The sequence below is a fragment of the Netta rufina genome (assembly GCF_964035555.1).
Source record: "Netta rufina genome assembly, chromosome: 8".
NCBI classification, from domain to species: Eukaryota; Metazoa; Chordata; class Aves; order Anseriformes; family Anatidae; genus Netta; species Netta rufina.
The window spans coordinates 27,619,476-27,640,008 of NC_140131.1; positions in this window are offsets into that span (position 1 = coordinate 27,619,476).

A 20,533-nucleotide genomic window follows, 5' to 3' on the forward strand; every position below is an offset into this window, starting at 1 on the left:
TAGATATGATATCTCATCCTTCTCATATCCTTTCTGATCTGTGATGAAGAGCAGATTAGGAACTGTTAGGACAGAGCATCTAACAATTATATGCAGTTTCATCCAGTGACTTGATTCAATGATTTTCTGTAGCTGTTTTTGAAGTATCTGCTGGGAGTCACTGGGTAAGCAAACCATGAATAATTACTGAAAACTGATGCAAGTGTTCCGCTTGAAGTGTAGTGGTATGCAACACTATGTTTTCATAAACAGAAAGTGGTTTCAGAAGTTATTTTAAGCCACACATAATTAAACAGGAATTAGCATTAAAACAGGGATTAATACTGTTTACAGTGGGGAAAATCATTGTGAAATTTGAATACCTGATGATTGCATATAAGATTGAACTTCTATAGGTATATAATAAGTAAAATTGCTTTCCCGCAGGCAACTTTAGATTATTCCCTGTCTAGAAGGAAAATGACAGATGAGAGATCTCTTCCAGCAGACATTCTGGGGAAAACCCTGTAGCAGGAAAAGCCTGTGAGAACACCAGTATAATGAAAGTTGTTATAATATACACAATAAACATTCAGTTTTCAATTGGCACTTCTGAAATCACCCAGAGTAAAAGCTGTACACAGTTCTGTTGCCTCTAGAAGTGCTGCTTAGACCTATAGGAGACATGCAGGATTCTGCTGTTTTGAGACATATGCTGGGAGGCTGAAATCATGACTTCAAGTGTTGCTTCTACCAACTTGTTCCCTGTGTGCACGCTTCTCTGGGAGTGAGAGGATGCCACGGCACACTAGTGATGGCTCTTGCATATGAACAGGTTTTTAAAATAAAGAATGGAGGGAATTGAGATCCTCCTCAGGCCTCTGCACAGATGGGTGTTGCAAATTGTTGTGTGTTCATATCCCCTTCAGTGCCAATCAGCTACAGCTACTTGGTGTTGTATTTAATGCTTTAGAGCAGGTTTGGGCTTTTTCTTCTCTGCTATATTCCACTCTTGGCTCAGATGGTGGTTACTGCAAGTGGCAAAGCCACTACATTGGGTTTTGAATTAAATTAAAACTTCAAGACATTCCAGCAAGTAAAATGGTAAAATATGGTAAATTATTATGGTTAAAAATAAATTTAAATAGATGGATTAATGTAGAAAGTTGAAGTTTAGAGAAGAAATAAGTTATCAGAAAACAGCAGATCTGTTACAGTCAGAGAAAATTGTTTTCGTGTTCATTTTCCCCACAGCTGAGTTGTGGTTCTTCCACAAGAAGAGTGGAATTCTTCCACAACTCAACTTCCATTTATATGTGGCCCATATAAATGTGCCAGTCAAATGCAAAGCCAATCAGAAGCCAAATTTCTGATGCCTTTCTTTGTATATATTTTTTAATTTAAAATGAAAATATGTTAACTACTGCCAGGTAACAGAAATGTTTGGCTGAGGGATTTGTAATGCCTTCTTAAGGAGCAATAAATCTTTATTCTTTCATGCATACCTCACAAGTCTCACAAATCCATATGCAATGTTTTTATACTATTCTGAAGTACTCAAGAAACTCTTGTGTACTCTTATCACATTCTGTAATTTTACACTCAGTTTTATCACATAATTTATGTTTTAACACTGGTTCCCTCTTTTCACTGATAAGCTTAACATTCACTCAAGCTCTTTTTTTTTTCTCTGACAAAGCACTACTATGTACATCACCATTAGTTACATATATCTGAAAAATACATTGCTTCAAACATTAATTCTTATTTAACATCTCTCTACACATTACAGAAAGAAGTGTAATCAGTTTCGTAGCAGTATTTCTGAGGCACTCATAGAATTCTCCAAATTATTTTTAGGTATAAATAGTATTTAATAAAATATATATATCAGATTTTCTGAGTGGTATAAACTTTTGAACAGTATATAACATAATGTACTTGCCCCCATGAGCCTTTCTATGCATTCAGTCTGGATACTGGCTTTTGCAAGTCTATTTTAAACAGAAACTCTCCATGTGGCATTCTGGTTTCCCTTTTTTGGTGGGAACTTGTAGCATGTCATATGGCAGAATTTGTCTGTAACCTAAAATATCAGTAGGGCCCGTTACTGACAACATAGTTTTGAGCGGGATTCCACCTAGAAATAACAAAATAGGATATCTATTTATCTACTCTGCTGTAACAATCATTACAATTGGACTTCTCCTTTCTTCTGAAGAGAGAAAGGTGATCTGAACTAGAGCAAATAGAATTGATAATAATGCTCTTACCTTGGTTATATTTGTGAATATATACTTATGGGCAAAAAAACTGGCCAAAATGAAGTAATCCTTCAACACTGCAAGATAGAACCTTGCTCACTTGATTTAAGAGTGATGGGTTTGGGGTTCTCAGTAATTCCTTCATCTTGACTACACCTTACAAATATCTGGTAGAATTCTCCCCAGATAATTTTGGGGACTGTACTTTGCACATTTTTAGTACCCAATTCCTCTTATCATAATGCTGATATGACTTTTCAGAAGTTCTAGTAATATTTTGGTTTTCCTTTCTGCAAAAAGGAGAAAGTGTAAACACAATAATGGCACAATAATGAATAGAAATGTGACAAGAGTGTTAATACACTTAGACTAGTATTCCAACACAGCTCATGGCCAATCCTTTATTGTCTATAATGTATCAAAACATCTTTCATGGGCCCAGAGACTGCAGCAGGCTCTTGGTGGGGTGCTTACTACTTCTCAGAGCAATGTAATCATTTCTTTTTCTCTTGTTTTTATTTGGTGCTAAAGAAGCTTTGTTCCAGAGCAAGAGATCAGACTGTTTTAAAAAATATTTTGAGTAGATCTGTATTTGCCAGTTATGCTAATGGGAAAGGCAGAACTCACCACTGACATCTTTAAGTCAAGGAGTTGGATGAACAAAATAATGGCAGAAATAAATGAAATGTGGAGATGTGAACACCTTCTATAATTTTCAGGTAGTTCAGTTATATTCATAGTCTTTGCTGCAGTCCATTTTTGGATGATACATTTTAGGAGGACAATGAGGGGGAAACAAACAAAACCCCCTAATTATGTTGTCAGACAATCCAGAGGGGGGAAGAAAAGTGTGGTTAGAAGTTTAAAAACAACAGCAACAAACCTTCAAACTCCTCCTCTGTGTCTTCAGGGTTCTTTCAGAAAAAGATTTTCTGTTTATTCTAATGGTCCCTTGGGAGCTTATAGCCTTGCAGAAAGTAGTAAATGCCAGAGGTGTCATCAGCAGCCAGCAAGGCTGTCAGATATATTTTACTCATGTCCCAACCTGTAAAATGTCTAATCTGACACATCCCTTGACAGTTCTGAATGTCCAGACTTTTCCCACCCTGTGATTCTGCTTGCTAGGCTTGCTGTACATGCTATTAACACATGCAGCAAAAATGAAATGGCTCTTTCTTGGAGTGATGAAAGCAGCTGCAAAGCAGCTGCCTGTGATAACATGGGAATGAAATTGATGATCTAGGAGATCCCTTTCATTTTATGTGTTTTCTCAGTGGGTGGGATTCTGATTTCAGTTTAGTACATTCTGAATACTGAACTAACAACTTAGAAGATAAAATACAGACAGGTTAAATTAGAGTCTGTGCAAAGACTAGCCAACCCAGAAACCAGATTTCTGATGACCAAAAACTGAATCCTCCCTTTCTCTACTACATTGCTTCTCCTTATATGAATGGAGTCAGTGATCCTGTACTAATATCTACCCCACTTTAATGATTTCTTCTTTCTTCCACCACCTAAGCTTGTCCTCCCTTGACCCTGACCACACAACCTTCAACCATTTCTAGAATTGCAGCTCTTTGGTTCTTGTAGTCCTACATCTGTTAGCAGAACTGGCAAGCATGTATGGCAGCCCTTGAAGCTGGGTGCCATCGATCTCCTCTCCCTGTTTAATGTGTCTTTGCCCTCTCAGTACTTTCAAAGCATGAGTGTCTCAAATGCCATAGCTTCTGGTTTTCAACGGGAGGGACCAAACCCTTCTTTCTATGGGCAGCAACACTTCTTGCACATTTGAAATAATTTTCTTTTTCTGTTTTTAAACTCTATGTCCTGGATTTAAGAATTTGTCCTAATTTGTGATAGAGATAACACAGAACATAAGGGAAGCTTTGGTACTGCAGCGCCGTTGCAAGTCAGCCTCCATATTCAGAGAGAGTTTGTTGAAAGGCGCATGCCACAGTCTGGTTGTCAGTAATCTTTCTCAAAATGCTACATATTTTGGTCTCTTCAGACAGGTGCATAAAAATCAGGCACAAAAGAGATGACAATGCTGCTGGTCCTCTAAGTACCCTTCCCTTCATCTGCTTTAGAGCTGCTGTTTTTCACTCCAACTTTTTTTTGTTCTGAGCTTTGGCAAATTGTACTCCTGTTCCCTTTGCCTTTGTGCACTGCTCTCTTGCACTTGCCTTAGGCTTGTCTTAGATGCTGCTCCATACATCAGAACTGTTCTTAAGTTTTGCCAAGACAATGTTCTCTTTTCTAAGTTTCACTTCAAAATATTCCTCTTCCAGAAGAGGTATAGAAAAATTCTTTGTTGCACTGAGATGGCAATGGCTTGGACAACTGCAAGGTACAAATACAGAAGCTCTGTGGTGGTTTGACCCCGGCCAACAGCTAAGCCCCCTCCCTGTCACTCACTGACCTCCACCCCCAGAAGGATAAAAGGGAGGATTAGTAGGGTGAATATGGACAAGGTAAAGAGTTCATAAGTGAAGGGGAAAAAAAAAAACAAACACCACCAAAAGCAAGCAAAGGCAATCACTCACCACCTTGCACCAGCAGACATGTTGGCACATCATACAATGCATAAACATAAAAATTACAAAAATGGCATTCCCAGCTCCAGGCTCATTGATCTCTATTGCTTGTGAGTTTATAGAATACCTCTTTGGCAGAATAGTGTTTTCTGTACCATGCTAATCCTTATATGTGAGCTATTGTTCACAGAAAATATGAATCCGCTCCATTACTCCTATCTATTCCATTCTCTATCGATGTAACTGCTTGGTAATGGGGCAGCTCAGCTAGTGGCTGAACTTTCAGGGAAACTTGTTTAAATGTTGTGATTTGGCCATGTATGAGTCCAAGAACACAGGTGTGATTCCACGTGTTCCTTAGGTTACTGTTTTATAATACTAGGCTATTACAAGACTTCTAAGGGGCTTCAGCATTGCTTAACACTAAGTTTCACCAACAGGACTTAGGTAACAATTTATTTGTGTTTTACATGATATATAGGGATACACTGAAAACTGAAAACGTTTCAATCCATTGTCTTGTAATTAATTGTTTAAAATAGTCAATTAAATAGACTTTTAAAAAAATCTTCTGAAATCAAGCTTCTTCTATAGGTAGTTAACTTTGGGCATTAATATTTGCATAATTTGGCCTAATGAAAAAGTAAATTTGGGGTCTCTGCCCATGAGAAGTCTTTTTTTTTTTTTTTAACCTTAATCTAATAAAACTCTAGTAGAGAGGATTAGTTTCAGCAAGTATTAATGTCTATGCACTTCAATTTGCTTTGAGGTATTGTTCAGCACTCTACAGTTTTCAATTAATATAGATTGCCTTTGCTGTGGTAGCCTGGAGATCTTTGGAGAATACAGATTTTTTTCCCTTCAAAAATAATAATAAAAGATCTTCAGCTGTGTGGTTCTTCAGTTACTTTTGTGGAGAGGGAAATGGTATATCTGATAACCAATAATATTGGCTTCCTAGGGCAGGTGATTAATTAATGCTTTTTTAAAGCTCAGATTTAATAGTAATTTTTATTTTGCCTCACAACACCATTGTAAAATCCCCAAAGCCCTTTACTGAAACAGGAATGAAACAAGTTAGCAGGTGTTATTAAGAGAACATGTCTGTTGCTTTTGCAAAATGCCAGAAGTTGATTGCAGACCAACTGGGGAAGACCTATGAGATTCTTCCAGTGTACACAAAAGGAATGAACCTATAATTAAATTACAGTTAAACACAGATGGTTATTTTACAGCAGGTGCTCAACTTTGGAAGTGTATCTCTGGACTATTTTTGTTCCAACACGGTGTTCAGTCCCTGTTGGGCTTCTGGCATCATTTTATGGTTAAATAAAAATATTCCTTTGTATACATTTAGGATTGGTGTGTGTGTATGTGTGTGGTTTGGGCTTTTGTTTGTCTGGTATTGTTTTGTTTTATTTTTTGCCAGGACACAAAGCTATCAGGCAGTGCTATGTTTCTAAGGATAGTTAGAAGAAAAACATGAAGCAGAGATTAAGCACAGCACAGAGGAAAATAAACATAAGAGTATAAATAGAAGGATATCTGCATACCGTTTATGGGAGCTCGTTAAATAATGTGTACAATTAAACCTAGATCTCAGAATGCATTGTTATCCAAAAATAAATAGTCACTATGCAAATATTATTGCTAAATGTATCTTTTACTTGATAGAAAAGATTACATGAATTTCATACCATTCCAAGGTCAGTGTTATATGATTTATTTATGTGTAATATAAATATTTCAAGAACTACGTGGTCTTCTTATGTGACCTAAGTCAGCAGTATGTGAAAAATGCTACTTAGAAGTACCTCAGTACTTATTAGAACTACTTCCTTCAGTACCACATACTGAGAAAGGTAAACATAATTTACATGAAAATCAAATTTGATTGTATATCTGATTCTAAATGTCACTCAGATCTATCTCACTGATAGGTAGCATTCCAGTAATCTTGCCTTTCCACAAGTGTTCACAGTGTGGATGTAGGTTGACGCTGAGTGAAGTTTTAGTGAAATTTGTGGATCGATTATTACTATAACACTGTATATTGGATTAGACTTTAGAAGTTTGGTTTGTCAAGAGATTGTCAAATAACTCAGGTTAATAGTTCAGCTTGAGCATATTGATGAATGTCCAGAGGATATTTGACTTGCTGTAACCAGTCAGGTCAGCTCGTATAAATAAACCAATAACAGAGTTGCAGACTTACAGAATAGTTTTAATAGCAGCTTAGGTAAGCTTTCCATTTCTCTTACTGTTCATCTCATGTTTTTAATGTGCATCACCACCTTCAGGCACAGAGTTAGTTTCTGCAGCCCTGAGGCTGGAGAAATCTCATGAGATGGCCATAGAGTGAGAGGAATTTTGATGCCTTTACCAGCTCCAGTGCTGCTGAATGAAAGGATTCCTTGTTTATGCTTATTTGGACAATAAAGCTGCTCCTTTCTATAGCTGATGAGGTTTCTATTTCTGGATCTTTAAGTATCTCTTTTGTAGGAGGAGCCTGTCTAAATATCTAATTTTCTAAGCTATTGAAATTCACAAAGGGTGTTTTCTGATAATATCTCCCTTGACTTATTTGTTTAGGTAAGTAATGAAGATGCTTGTATAAGAAAAAGCAATTTGTTTATAGGGGACAGCTCATCATTTATAAATAGCCAACCTGCCTCTTCTTTCAAGAAAAAAAGGGGGGGGGGGGGGGGGGGGAAGAAGGGGGAGGATTTATTATAATCAGTTGTGCAAGATGAGGAAAAGCATTCTACTCTGAATCACTGTAATAATTGTCTGAATGTGTCCCCGTAATAACTTCTGGAATTGCTCTTCTTTACCTTGTTGATATCAGTCCTATCTCAATTTACTACTCTCACTCTCTCACTATTTTTCCTCTCTTCCTTCCTTCAAATCTCTGATATGAGTGCAAACCACTCTGCTCTCTAGTGGTGCAGACATGTCCTTTTATTTGTACAGACATGTCGATTAATCCTATCCATTGTTTGCTGTTGTGTTGTGTTTGTTTGTTTGTCTGACATCCACCATTCTTTTTCTTGTCCTCTCTTCTGCAAGGTTTCTCTACATTGACATTCCCAGTACATCTGAAACATATCTGACATAATTTCTGGAATATTCTCCACAGACTTTGATGCTTTGCAGATGTGTTGCCTTCTTTTTTCTGCTACTTCTTTTGAAGTAATATTTGCAGTATCCTAACATATAGTCAATAGTTTGAACAAGTCCATTCCAAGATGGGTACTGCATATACATGGTAAGAAATCTGGAGACTCTGAAATGGAGACTCACTGCAGTGCTGGCAGTGGCTTTGCACAAACCTCAGTCTGATTTGTAGGCAAGAGTTTTAGGTAAGGTTCTGCTCTTCCCTAGACCAAATATTTCTCAGTGGAGAACATCCCTAGCCCCCTTTGGGCCCCATACTAACTGCAGGTTGGGGCTTTCAACCCTAATCATCTAAAATATGCCTTTAAAATTCTGAAAATATAGAAGTTATCTACATCTTTTACATGCAACTGCAGTGTTTAAAAAAATCTTATTTTGCAAATATCAGAAGAAATTCTGAAAGTTTTGAATATTTGTCATTGCAGTTTCTCCCTTTAATCAGTTTATTCAGAGACTCATCATGTTCTTTTAGTTGTAACTTGGAGTGATTTCTCTTTTCCCCCACTATCAGAAGATGACGTTTCTAATAAAACCAAGTATGTTTACAATTTGAAGTAGGAACATTAAAAGACCCTCCTTACTGAGGTTTAAAACCCATAAGGAACTTCTTATAATTTTGAAAAATATACAACAACACAGAAATATCAACCGTATTTTTATGCATCATCTGTGTTCAGGGAAGATTTTTATTATTATTTATTTATCAACATTTTCTAGTTGCTATATTCAGACTGTACTTAATAACTTTTTTGTTTCATAATATTGAGACAATGGGATAAAGAGAGATTTCCTTGTTACACCTGAAGTATGACAGTTTTGCCTGGACATAAATCACATAAATCACATGTTTATTTTTGATATTTAGGATGTATTGCAGGGTTTATTCTGTTCCAGTTACGTGAAAAGACTATAGTATTTTGAATTGGTATTACATGATGTTGGCTAGCTGTGCATTGTTTCTACTTGAGATTCACCTTTATGGATTTTAAATTAAAATTTGCTTAACCTTATTGAGGCAAACATTTTAGTTTTATCATAGGTCAATACAATAAAATGGAAAATGTAATGGTAGCACGGCAGGAAAGATATTTATAGCATAATAAAATACAAAGCTTATTTTTTTCTCTTTTAAGATCAATTCACATTCTTTGCTAATATTTAATCAGTCATACTGACACAGTGATTTACTTGGTGTTACCTCTGATGCATTCCACTGAGGCTCTGATTCTTAAATTATTTGTCTTTGAACTCACCGTGACCTATATTCAGTCTTCTGTGGCTGATGAAAATTACTCCTTTACTTTTCAATACTGATGACTGAACGATGAAGAAAGGAAATTTGCATTGACATTCTTAATAGCCACATTAAGTTAGTCTTAAAGTATTAATATATGAGAACGTCTTCATCTTATATACATAATGTTGCTGTCTTGTTGTGAAGTACAGCAATCCAAGTCACACAGATAGACATGACTTCTGAATGTTGTTTTGACTATAGCCTCCTGTATGTGTTTCAGCTATGGTAGCAAGGAGAAGAGAGATGCTGGACTTTGAAAAAGTGATCTCCGTCTAACAGTGGTCTCTGTGGGAAACTGTCAGGAGCAAAGAGAGCAAACCAAGTGTGTCACAACAGCAGCATGATAGACACAATCCAATTACTGTAATATTATGCAAGATAAATTGAACCGTTAACACTAATTTGGATTCTTGAACTTTCTAGTCTGTTATTTCCCCTTTGTCATCTTGTTTTTTCCCTTTATCTAATGGACATTCTTCCTATTACTCAGGAGGGCTTTTTGCCTTTCTCTGCTTTCATTTGCTGCCAACTGCTGCATCTCACAGCTGGAAGAGAACAGGTGTGTGAAAAATACTGAATTTGGCAAATACTTCTTTTAATTATATAATCATATAATTTTTAATTAATTACCATATTTATGGAATCTCAGACATTTCCCACAGATTAAAAATAAATAAATCAGAAAGGAAGGCACAATTTACGTCCTGAAGCTGCTTTCCTCTAATGTTGTTATCATGGTGATCAGTGGCATAGCAGTAGTGATTGAGGTAATGTCTGATGAACTTTTTGGTGTGAGAGCATCTTATACAGAAAAAGAATAGCAACCTCTAATGAGAAATAAAAAGCAGGGAAATACAGTTTCTTTGTTTCTCATCTTACTATTAACAGTGTAAAACATAGCTGTTGTAGAAATACTCGGTCTTGAAATGGATCTACTGTCTCCAAATCTTGACACTACAAAGCCCATGCATTGGTGCCTCCAAATCCACACAGTCAAGTTTAGGTCTGAGTTTGCTGTTGGGGTTTGGGACTGTGCAGTCCTGCATCCTGTTTGCTACCTCCCATGTAGCACCACGTGGCTCAGTAATGGCAACAAGTATGTCAGAGGGGCTTCTCACAAAAAATGTCTGGTAAACAGTAAGGCAGGAACAAGTCTCCAGCAGACCAGGGAACCGGTTCTTAACCATGGGAGGTAGAGGGCCCCAATCTAAGTCTTCACTCACCTGTCAGGAAGAGTTGTATAGTAAGATCATCCATATTGGAGGGAGACTTTGAACTTCTTCACTCAGAAAGAAAAAAAAAAAAAAGGGGGGGTGGGAGGGTGGGGAAGGTTCTTTGTTTTATTTTGCTTTGCTTTTGTGTTTGTTTGTTGTTGTTACAATTTATTTTTGTCTCTAAGACCAACAGATTTATGTATAAGATTATGAAGATAAATTATATCTTTATCTTTATACAAAGATTTGGCTCAAAGCTAGCAAGAGATTATTGGGAGACAGAAGAGGAATAATTGAAAATCAACCAACCCTTTACAGATAAAATCTATTGTGCTAAAGTTGTCAATCAAGTTGTGGCTGTTGGGTCTGTACATGTGTGGACATGGATCTAGGAAAGGTAACTGCCTGGGAAATGGGTGTACCACCTGCTTACCTTTCAGAAAGCCTATGGTACAGCCTCCTTCTCTACCCTGCACTCATTTATTTTATTTAAAATATCTTTACTGTGATAACCGTGTTTCAGCACAGAGCTACCTTCCCTGTAAAATGCCTTAGCCTAAATTGTCAATTATACATTAAGTCTGTTCTGTCTCTTTTTGTGTATTGTTGCTGAGCCTTACACTTAGAGATTGGACCTGTCTCAGAGAAATGGTTTCCTGACTTATTTTTAAAAGAACAGTAGGCATATCCTCGTGTCTCTCAGTTGTAGTTAAGCAGAAAGAGTACAAATGTTAAAGACCAAGCATGTTTGTTATCACCATAAATCTTGTCTTTTGGCTGGCATTGCAGACAAAATTCAAAAATCCTCAGCAGATATAAGTTCTTGAAACTTGTTATATATAAAGTTTTTGTCATATCACTAATGCTTATCTACCAATAGAATGAGTCTTACACACCTTTTTAGATGTAAAGGCATTATGTTTGTCTCCTTTTCCTCTATATATACAGTAAAAAGTGTGAAGAAATGCATGTGGCCTCCAAGCTTAGCGTGAACCTCTGGGAATACTGCTCTAGAGTATTTTGTGTCCAAAATGTAAAATGGCTTCAGTGCATTATCAATGAGATGCTCAATAATCTCTACCTTTGTGTCTGACTCTCGTGAAATCTTAAACTCACTTTATTATATTTTCTCTGTTGTTGCCTTTAATTAAATTGTAAAGCTGTCTTCTTTGTGTACTTGGCTCCCAAAGGGGGAATTATAGCTAGACAAACTATTACTGACAATATTGTCAGAAGAGAGATGTGGAGATATTATGTTCATGGTAATAATAGAAAAGGAATTCCCTAAGCTCACTTTTAATGTGTATGCCATTCCCATTCAGACTGCAGGGCCCATAGCTCAGTTCTTCTTTCAGGTAAAGAGAAAGACAAGTTAATTTTGTCTGATGTCTTAGCAGCACCAAGTCTTCTCTAAGCTGTACAGAAAACACAGGTCATCTGCAACCTTCAGTTCAGGACCAATACTGTGTGCCAGACAGTCACATCTACAACCGCTTCTGGTAACCACTCATTACCAGAAGCAATGAGCAATGTACATTTTTTCGTAACAGAAGAAAAAGTTATTCATGTGAGCCTTTCCATGAAAAAGACTTTTTTTTTTTTTTACTTTTTTTTTTTTTTTTTTTTAATATGATACCTTGGTTTTATTCCTTATTTTGGGAAAATTAGACTAAGCTTTAATAGAGCTTTTCTTGCTTATTGGAGATACTGTTATTTTCAGGTGCATTTGGGAACTGGATTAAGATTGCCTGATTAAGATGCTTGTAGCAAACAGTTTGGGTGTAACAAGCTGTTAAGGAGGTAGTAATATTCAAATGAATTCTGGGCACATAAGAAATTGTTTAAAATAAAGACTAAACACAAGCCAATATATAATAGTATATATAGGTTAGTATATACCTGATACCCTATCAAATAAAAAAATTGTGAATTATCCACATGTAATTCAGTTAGTGGCTCTTTCAGCAAAAGAAGTATTGTACAAGTTAAATGCTTATTTTTTCTTCTAAATCTTAAGTTTTTGTTTGAGCACCTACAAGGCATTATTATTTTCATTAATATGGAAATAGTAATTTCCAGCAAAGTTGGGAATAGTTCTGTAACCATATTTAGATCTTTATTTTTAGGATTGGTCAGGTAAATGATAGAAAATTCAGATTATGGATAGATCTTCTAGTGCTTTTAACCAGCATATATTTATATAATTTAGTAGCTTTATGAATAGAAAGAAAATGCATTAATTTTCTTTTAAGATGTATTTCTGAATGACATTGGCTAACAGATTTTTTTTCTTCAGGTGAATTTCTGCAAAGTTACTTAAAGTTTTTGTTGTGTGAAAATGTAATTACGTTTAATCAAGACTTTTCATATATAAGAAAAAATAATGCACAGATAAGAGCCAATATACTGGATTTCCAAATAATTTCTTCTTAATCTAAATTAAGTACCTAAATGAATGCCTGAATAGTTACTTAGAAGCCAGTTTCTAGCTGTATTTCATCACTTGATGCACGACTGCGTAATAAGCATAGGTTATGAAAAGTGTGATTTTGTAGAACATAGTATATCAATTTCAATTTGCTTTAATTCAGTATTGGAAATCACTCCTCTTATGTAGCTTAAGTAACAAACAAATTAATACTAGAGACTTTTAAAATATGTTTACAACAATAGTAATATTTTAGTAATATTATAATTTACAGCAGCTTTTAATTATTGTGCTTAGGGATGCATTTGCCTGAATAAAACAGAAGCCTGTAATATCCATAGTAAGTTGTTTAATACTTGGACTGTTGGTTGAATCACTGATGAGGGGCATAGCATGTTCACTAAGGTAATTGGCTGATGAATCTGCAGTCTAAATTTATACAATTTGATTAGTTCCACTGGCAGATAATTGGTAATTAGATGGTACACAAAATGTCATTTTCTTCCATGCTTCATCTTTCAATCTTATTTCCCAAATAGCATTTGTTGGAATATAAAATCACAGGCTAACATGAAAACAGCTTTATGTCCTAGATAATGCCATGGAATAGAGAATTTGGATTGATTGATACAATTTTTTATACTGATGGTAACAATTAATTTATTCCTTTAAAAGAAAATATGATTTAGGTTTATTTTTCACTATAACATTTTAAAGACAAATCATCTAAATTGCAAACCTTTTATCTTGCAAGAATAAAGCATGCAATTATATTGCCTGTGTTGTTTGTCATGTTCAATTTTTTATTTATTTTTTATTAAAAAACGTTCTCTTTTAAAGGTTTTCACAATGGATTATTTTGATATATATGAAGATCTTACTGAAAGTTTGAGATATCCATTACTGGTTATTTATAGGACAAATGACTGTAAAATTTGTTTATTAGCATAGCAGAGCACTGGTGCATATCCTATTATTTCAACAGGATAAGGCAGCAGTTTCATTAATTTGAAGACTAACAGTAACTAGGCAATCCAAAAGTTGTCTTTAGTCTGTTTAACAGCTTCATTTCTTACCAAATTCTATTCTAAGCTATGTTATCCATTCAAGAGTGAAAAACAAGGAAGGGAAATATGCCTTACACTAAGGAAGACTGAATAACCCTAGACTGTGAACCTGGCTTCAGAAAGGTGTTAGCGAGATTTCCCTCATAGGAAAAAAAAAAAAAAAAATGCATTTTTTTATTGCAAAATTGCAATATTGAAAGGAAATGATTTAATGATGAAAAGCGTAGAGCGAAAATGAGTGTCTAAAAAGTTGTATGATTTGGGATGTACTCAAATTTAAAAACTAACAAAGCCCAAGGACAGGGAAAGTTTTACTAAGTTCTTGAATTCCCTAGTGCTCTTTGGCAATGTATACTTCACTAGGTTTATTTAAACTCTTTGCCTCCACTTCACTCATAATTGAATAGCAGCAAAGGGAAAGAAAGGGTCTGAATCTGCAACTTTTTGCAGTACATATATTCACCTGTGTGCTAACGCTTCATAAATCAGTACCCCATGAGGGTGGTTGGTAGTTTTCTGAACCCATTTGGAGCAGGCATAAATTACTTCACAAAATTAGTCAGTGGAGAAGCAGCCTATATTAAACTTATATAATTTTTCTAGTTCAATTATGTTTGTGAAGTACAAATTCTGTAGAGCTGAGAAAAAGCTCCAATGAGGATCTGAAGTTCTTTATTGTGATTGTGTTTAAACCCATTTGTGAAGCATAGTTACTGCCATGAAGCACTCAAGGCATCCTGCCCTGTGGCTTTTGCAGGGACAGATCAGAAGTAGCTCTTAGTTACTCCAGGTAATTCCCTGTAAAACAAATAGAAAGGTGAGAAGCAAGTCTGCAGCCTAACCTAAAGTCATAAATGAGTGCAAAAATAAACCAAAACCAGGTGCTGTTAGCTCTGAAATGCGTATGTGATTCAAAGCAATACCATTTAGATTTAAATCTTTGTACTTTAACGCATAACCGCAATGGAATTTAAATAGAACTGGTCCCTGTTGGGTGCTTCACTAACCAGACAGGCTTTCAGCCTCAGGGTATATCCCCTCCTCCCATACGCATTCTCTCCTTTGCATCATTTCTGGCACACATCAGGCCTCTCATTGAGTCCATTTAGTTCACTAACCTGACAAGTGGTTTTCTGCGTGCTCACTGACGCAAAGAGAGGTCAAATTAGTGTCAGCACAGGGAAGGGGGCAGGAATACACAGCCAGGAGCAGGAAATAGAAGAAAGAAGAATGATGCAGCCATTTTAATTGACATTCTGCTGTTAGAGCAGCATAGTTCTCATATCATTGCATTTATGCAGCCTGAAGTGAAAGCATTGCTGCAGAACACCTCATGCTGCCTTTGTGCCCAAAGGGAAGCTGTTGCAGACAGAATGAAGGAGAGGGTCCTCAACAGGGAATGGTTCCCTTAGAGAAACAAAGAGAGACAAAGAATAAACTCTTCCAAGCCTTTCTTTGAGTGGAGAATTACAATAAGATCTTGACTTGCTGCTTGGTGCTGCCTACTGTCTGAATACAAGTGAAAGCTGACTCCATTGCTACCTCTCCAAAACAAGCTTTATGACCTGACCTGGCACACTTGCTCCAAAGGGTTGCTATACGCCCTCCTGTGTGTTTGCTAGGAGATGCTGCATTGCAGCTCAAAGCACAACCAGAGGCACCTACCATGTGGTTTCCTGCTTTGCACTGTCTTCAGTCTGTTTGGGGAGTTACAGTGCTTTAGCATCAGGAAACTTGGGTAGAACATATGGATGGAGCTTGTGCCATCTTTGTGTATAGAGATACAAAGGCCAGCCAATGTCAGGTATGAATGGTTAGACACTGGCACAGGCTGCCCAGAGAAGCTGTTGATGTCCCATCCCTGGAAGTGCTCAAGGCCAGGTTGGATGGGGCTGTGAGCAACCTGGTCTGCTGGGAGGGGTAGGGACACCACCCGTGTCCATGACACAGGGGGTTGGGATTAGATGGGCTTTAAGGTCACTTTCCAACCCAACCCATTGTATGATCCTCTTGAATACCCTAAAAATCTTTAGAAAATATGGGTGATTTCAACTTTTTAATAGTGGTTATATTTTGTAGTATTCTAATTAAAACTGGTGATAATGTTCACAATCTGCACAAAATTTGGCAGCCTTCTGAGCTTTGTCAGTCTATCTTGCATGAGCTTAGGGTTGAAATGAACGGTGTTTATGTGACAGCCACATGCCTAGCAAACAACTTTGTTGAATTTAAATGCAAATATATGTCAGTTTGGGTTATCTTTGTCATCAGAGTTGGAAGGTTTCTTGAGTTCTTGCAGCGAATTGCAAGATGGTGGAGTTTGTCCAGTGGGCCTTTGAATGTACTTTCTTATATGTCTTTTAAAATTGTTTGTGGGTATAATTACACTGTGTTCGTGGTTAGTAGCTGTTTTTATAAGATGTTCAGCAATATACACCCATATATTTGAAAAGAAGAACTGAGCCTTAAGCCACTTTTGGCTTGCTAAAACCATCAGAAACAATGGATATAGTGTTGTTGTTGTTGTTTGTTTGTTTGTTTATTTTGTTTTTATTAGAGTTTCCTGGAAAGTGAGTATTTCTTGGTTCTGCTGTCATTTACTAGAAACTCAAAAAATTCACAGGATTAAATAATATCTTCAAAATATTAGTGTTTTCTTGATTAAACTCAAAATTATCTTCTGCACAGTGTAAAGCACATGTTCAGTCTTCAACCAAAACAAAAACAAACCAACCAAACAAAAAAGATAAAATCCAGCAGCAATTCTAGTAGCTGAAAGCATGATTACATGAAAAGGTTTTATTTTAAATTAAACAAAATCAACACCCCCTCACTTTTGATGTGTTGTGGGAATCGCTGTGATGTCAGGACACTGGTTAAATGCATAGAATTTTTTATATCCTATGTCTAGCTACTGATCTGATAATTACTGAGATTTGGTGATGCTTCTTGTCTAAGTATTGACCATGAATTATACTTAGACTGAGTATCTTTGAAAGATAGAAGCAGGGAGTCTGACAGTTTTAATCTACTGATTGTTGTCATCGGTGTATGTAAGGTCGGTGGCAAGGTATGAAGAGGGTCAGGGCTAAATCCTTCCCGAGTGCAGGGGCTGCTCCCGGGGGCAGCGGGCTCTCCCCCTGCAGCACAGCAGCCTTTCGGCGTGAGTGACACCTGCCGGCACCGCAAGCAGCCGCTGATGCTGTGGAGCTCGCTGGTTTCCAACAGCTGCGCTCACCTTGATCTGCAGCTGCTGAAGCAAGTGGGTGATGAATTAAGAGTCATTGAGCAAAGCAGCACAAGAGATGCTGCTTAACGCTTCTTCTGTCATTATTAAACTGCAATGTGCCTCTGTATGTGTGTGGACTGCTCTCATGGTGAGAGGGCTCTGTGGCAAAATAGTAGCAGCATGCAGATGTCTGACCTGTGCACGTCAGCCCAGTTTCTTTCATCTTAATCTCTTTGGAGTACTCAGCACTTTAAAAATCTAGCTATTGCTATGCTTGGCTTCGTTTAGTAGTCTAAATTAAGGCACTAATTTTTGTTTTAAAAATTGTCTTTATAGCAAAGGTTAAAAATAAGTTGCTGCTAAGTGGTATGAGTGTGTATCTGTGGGCTGAAATATGCTGTCTATGGAGTTGAAGATGGTCTGATTTTATAAAATAGGATTTTCACTTGAAAGTAAATAAAGGGTTAGTTCTGTTCTTCGAGGAAATAACTATTTTCATACAGTTCAAGAGTATTATAAATCTTTGTTGTATGCATCAGTACTTTCAACATAATGCATTCAATCTTCACGTCATCGTCTTGCTTTGGGGAATTAAAGTTTAAATATTGTGATACAGCATTCACGCTATTGTCTTTTCTTATATACAGAAGCTTGTATTCATTTTTGAGTGCACAATTGTCTGCTAATTGTCTATTAAAAGCAGCTTTATATCTAAAGCTGTTTAAGGAGGACTGGTTCAAATCCACAAATACAATCATGTTTTATAGCAATAATGTTGTATTTTTTTGATTTGTAATAATGTGTTTGACTTTTGTCTTGAACCATTCCCTTTCTGTAGCAATTTTTGCTTCTCATTGGTTAAAACCTTCCAAATATATAAATTTACAATTGATTGTTACATTTAAATGATACTTTTTTTTTCTTTCTTTTTTTTCCTGCATAAAAGCCTGCACTACTTCTGTTTTCATCTCCTTAAACAATTTTGCCTTTATGTATGTGTTTTAATTTCCTGCAGTTCTGCAGTTTGCTGTTGGTGAAAGTCTTCTGTAATTACCTTTTTATTGGAATTTGAAAGAAAATTAAGATGGACTTAAGGAATTTTTTTGTGCTTTGTTTCATTAGTTACAAAAGTTTAGATGTATATATATAGAATTAAATATAATAAAACTTAACAAATTTCTGCCAAGAGTGATTTGATATGCAGGAGTTATATTACACAGTTAAAATGCTGAATTGTTCATGTCTGGGCTCATCAGCAGATCTCATCCTCTGTATCTCTTTTTTTTTTTCAATTGAATGATTAGAAATTAGAAAAATAACCTTGTCAGACTTGTTCTTTGACTCACTTTTTTCCCATTTGAATAAACTATTAATTGATTCAGGTGAACCTTCTGTACCTTCCAGAGGGACAGTGATTTTAATCAAAACTTCCAGGTGTGAAGGTGTTTGCAAGTTTCCTGTTCTCACTAATGTTGCTGAATTTAGATATTTTTGAATGCTAGAACATGACTGTAAAAGTATATCAGTTTTCTGGTGTTACAATGAATACATTTCTTTATAAATATGTTGGGTAGAAAAAGATAATTCCATATATCCTCAGAAACCAAAAGTTTCTTGTTATGCATAGAAACAAAAAGAAACCTAGAGGGTATTGTCTGATTTGTATTGTTCGTAGAGGTTTTTGCTGCTGCTGTTGTGTTTTTATTTTTCATGCTTGGCAGAACTATACTGTAACAAAAGTCTGGAAAGAAGCACTCATAATATGCTCAGGGTTTTGGCAACAAACTGACCAAAGCCTAAGAAAATGTCTCACAGAGGAGCAGATCTTCTAACACAGGTTTAGTGCCTGCTCCTTGCTTTTCATTTCTATGTCCCGCCTCCTATAAATAAACCCATTACTAATCTTACAAACTCCAGAAGTAAGATGCCTCCTTATAAAACGTGGTAGAGTTCTTATAATGGAAAATAAGAACCAATCTGAATAGATGGAAGGTGGATGTTCAGTTTCAATAGCTGATGTGCTTTTTTCTTTTTTATTGCTATATGGAGTTACATAAAAATGCAAGCAATGTGTTTACATATGTTATTATTTCTTTACATTTGGGCATGTTGTTTATAGTAAGTTTATGCTTAGGAAGGCTCAGTTTATATTTGCAAAATAGATACTATTTTTTTTATTCATAGACTAGCTGATAGTATTGGTATAAAAGACCAAAGGTTTTGAATTCATAGTGTAGCAGCTCCTAATTCACTTCTTTTCATTGTTCATGTTATCGCTGTCAGGTTGACGTTATCAACCCAGTCTGGTTAGGCTGGGCGAGTTTGTCTCAGTTATTAAATGGCATTATTGCTTCAGAATGATTTCAAAATGCTTGGGATTGCGCATTACTATTCAGGAAAAGTTGTTGACCTTGCTACTTCTATAACTGTACATTCTGTCTAGTGTCTGCTTCCTGGATGGCCTGTATCTGGTAATTGATTTCCAGTGTCCCACTACCACTCTTCACTTAAAAAAACATGATATATTTTATGGTTTTGCTGTAAACAACAAAAGCATACTCAAAACAAAAAGCATAAGAAGATGGGGAACAACTTAAATATGGAAATTAATAGTAATACATATTTGATCATAAACGTGCATGCTAGACATCACAAGGAAAATATATTTACAAAAGCCAGTTCTCTTTGGAAATTAAGGATGTTTTCTTGGCTTCTTTTTTAGGGGTGGATGCACAACATGGATACGCTTCAGTGTCAGAAAGTTAGATCCCATTGCATTCGCCTATTCAGATCCTCCTTCAAGTGTATGCCAGTGTGAGTGTGGTACAGAGTAAAAATTGAAGAAGGGAATGTGCCTCTTTTGCTTGGGTCTCAGACAGAGCATGGAGTCATCTGTGTACAAATGAAGCAAGCAACACAAGAAAAGGATGAACTATGGGATTCTGGTAAGGCTAATTAATTATTTGGATACTTTTTATTTCCTTCTTTTCCAATAGGAAAACTTTGGTTGTGGAGCCTGAAGCATTTTGTATGGGTAGCTTTGCCAAGAGTCTTCCACAATTCTTCACTTGTGGGTATGTTTAATCTTGCTCTGCTGTACCCTGGTCCCTGGTTTTCATTCTAGATGTTGACCTGATATTGTCTTAGATTTAAAAGTTTCAAATAAATCAATAGGTTATAGAAAGCTGATACAATATGAAATGTTCATCTTGCATGTAGTTTGTCATACTTTAAAGATCTTCTGGTTACTTTCACTCAAAATTTTGGGACAAACTTCATTTGTACGAAGTTTAATTTTCAGCATGTTCAGAGCTACTTATTAGTGTAAAGGTAACGGTCTT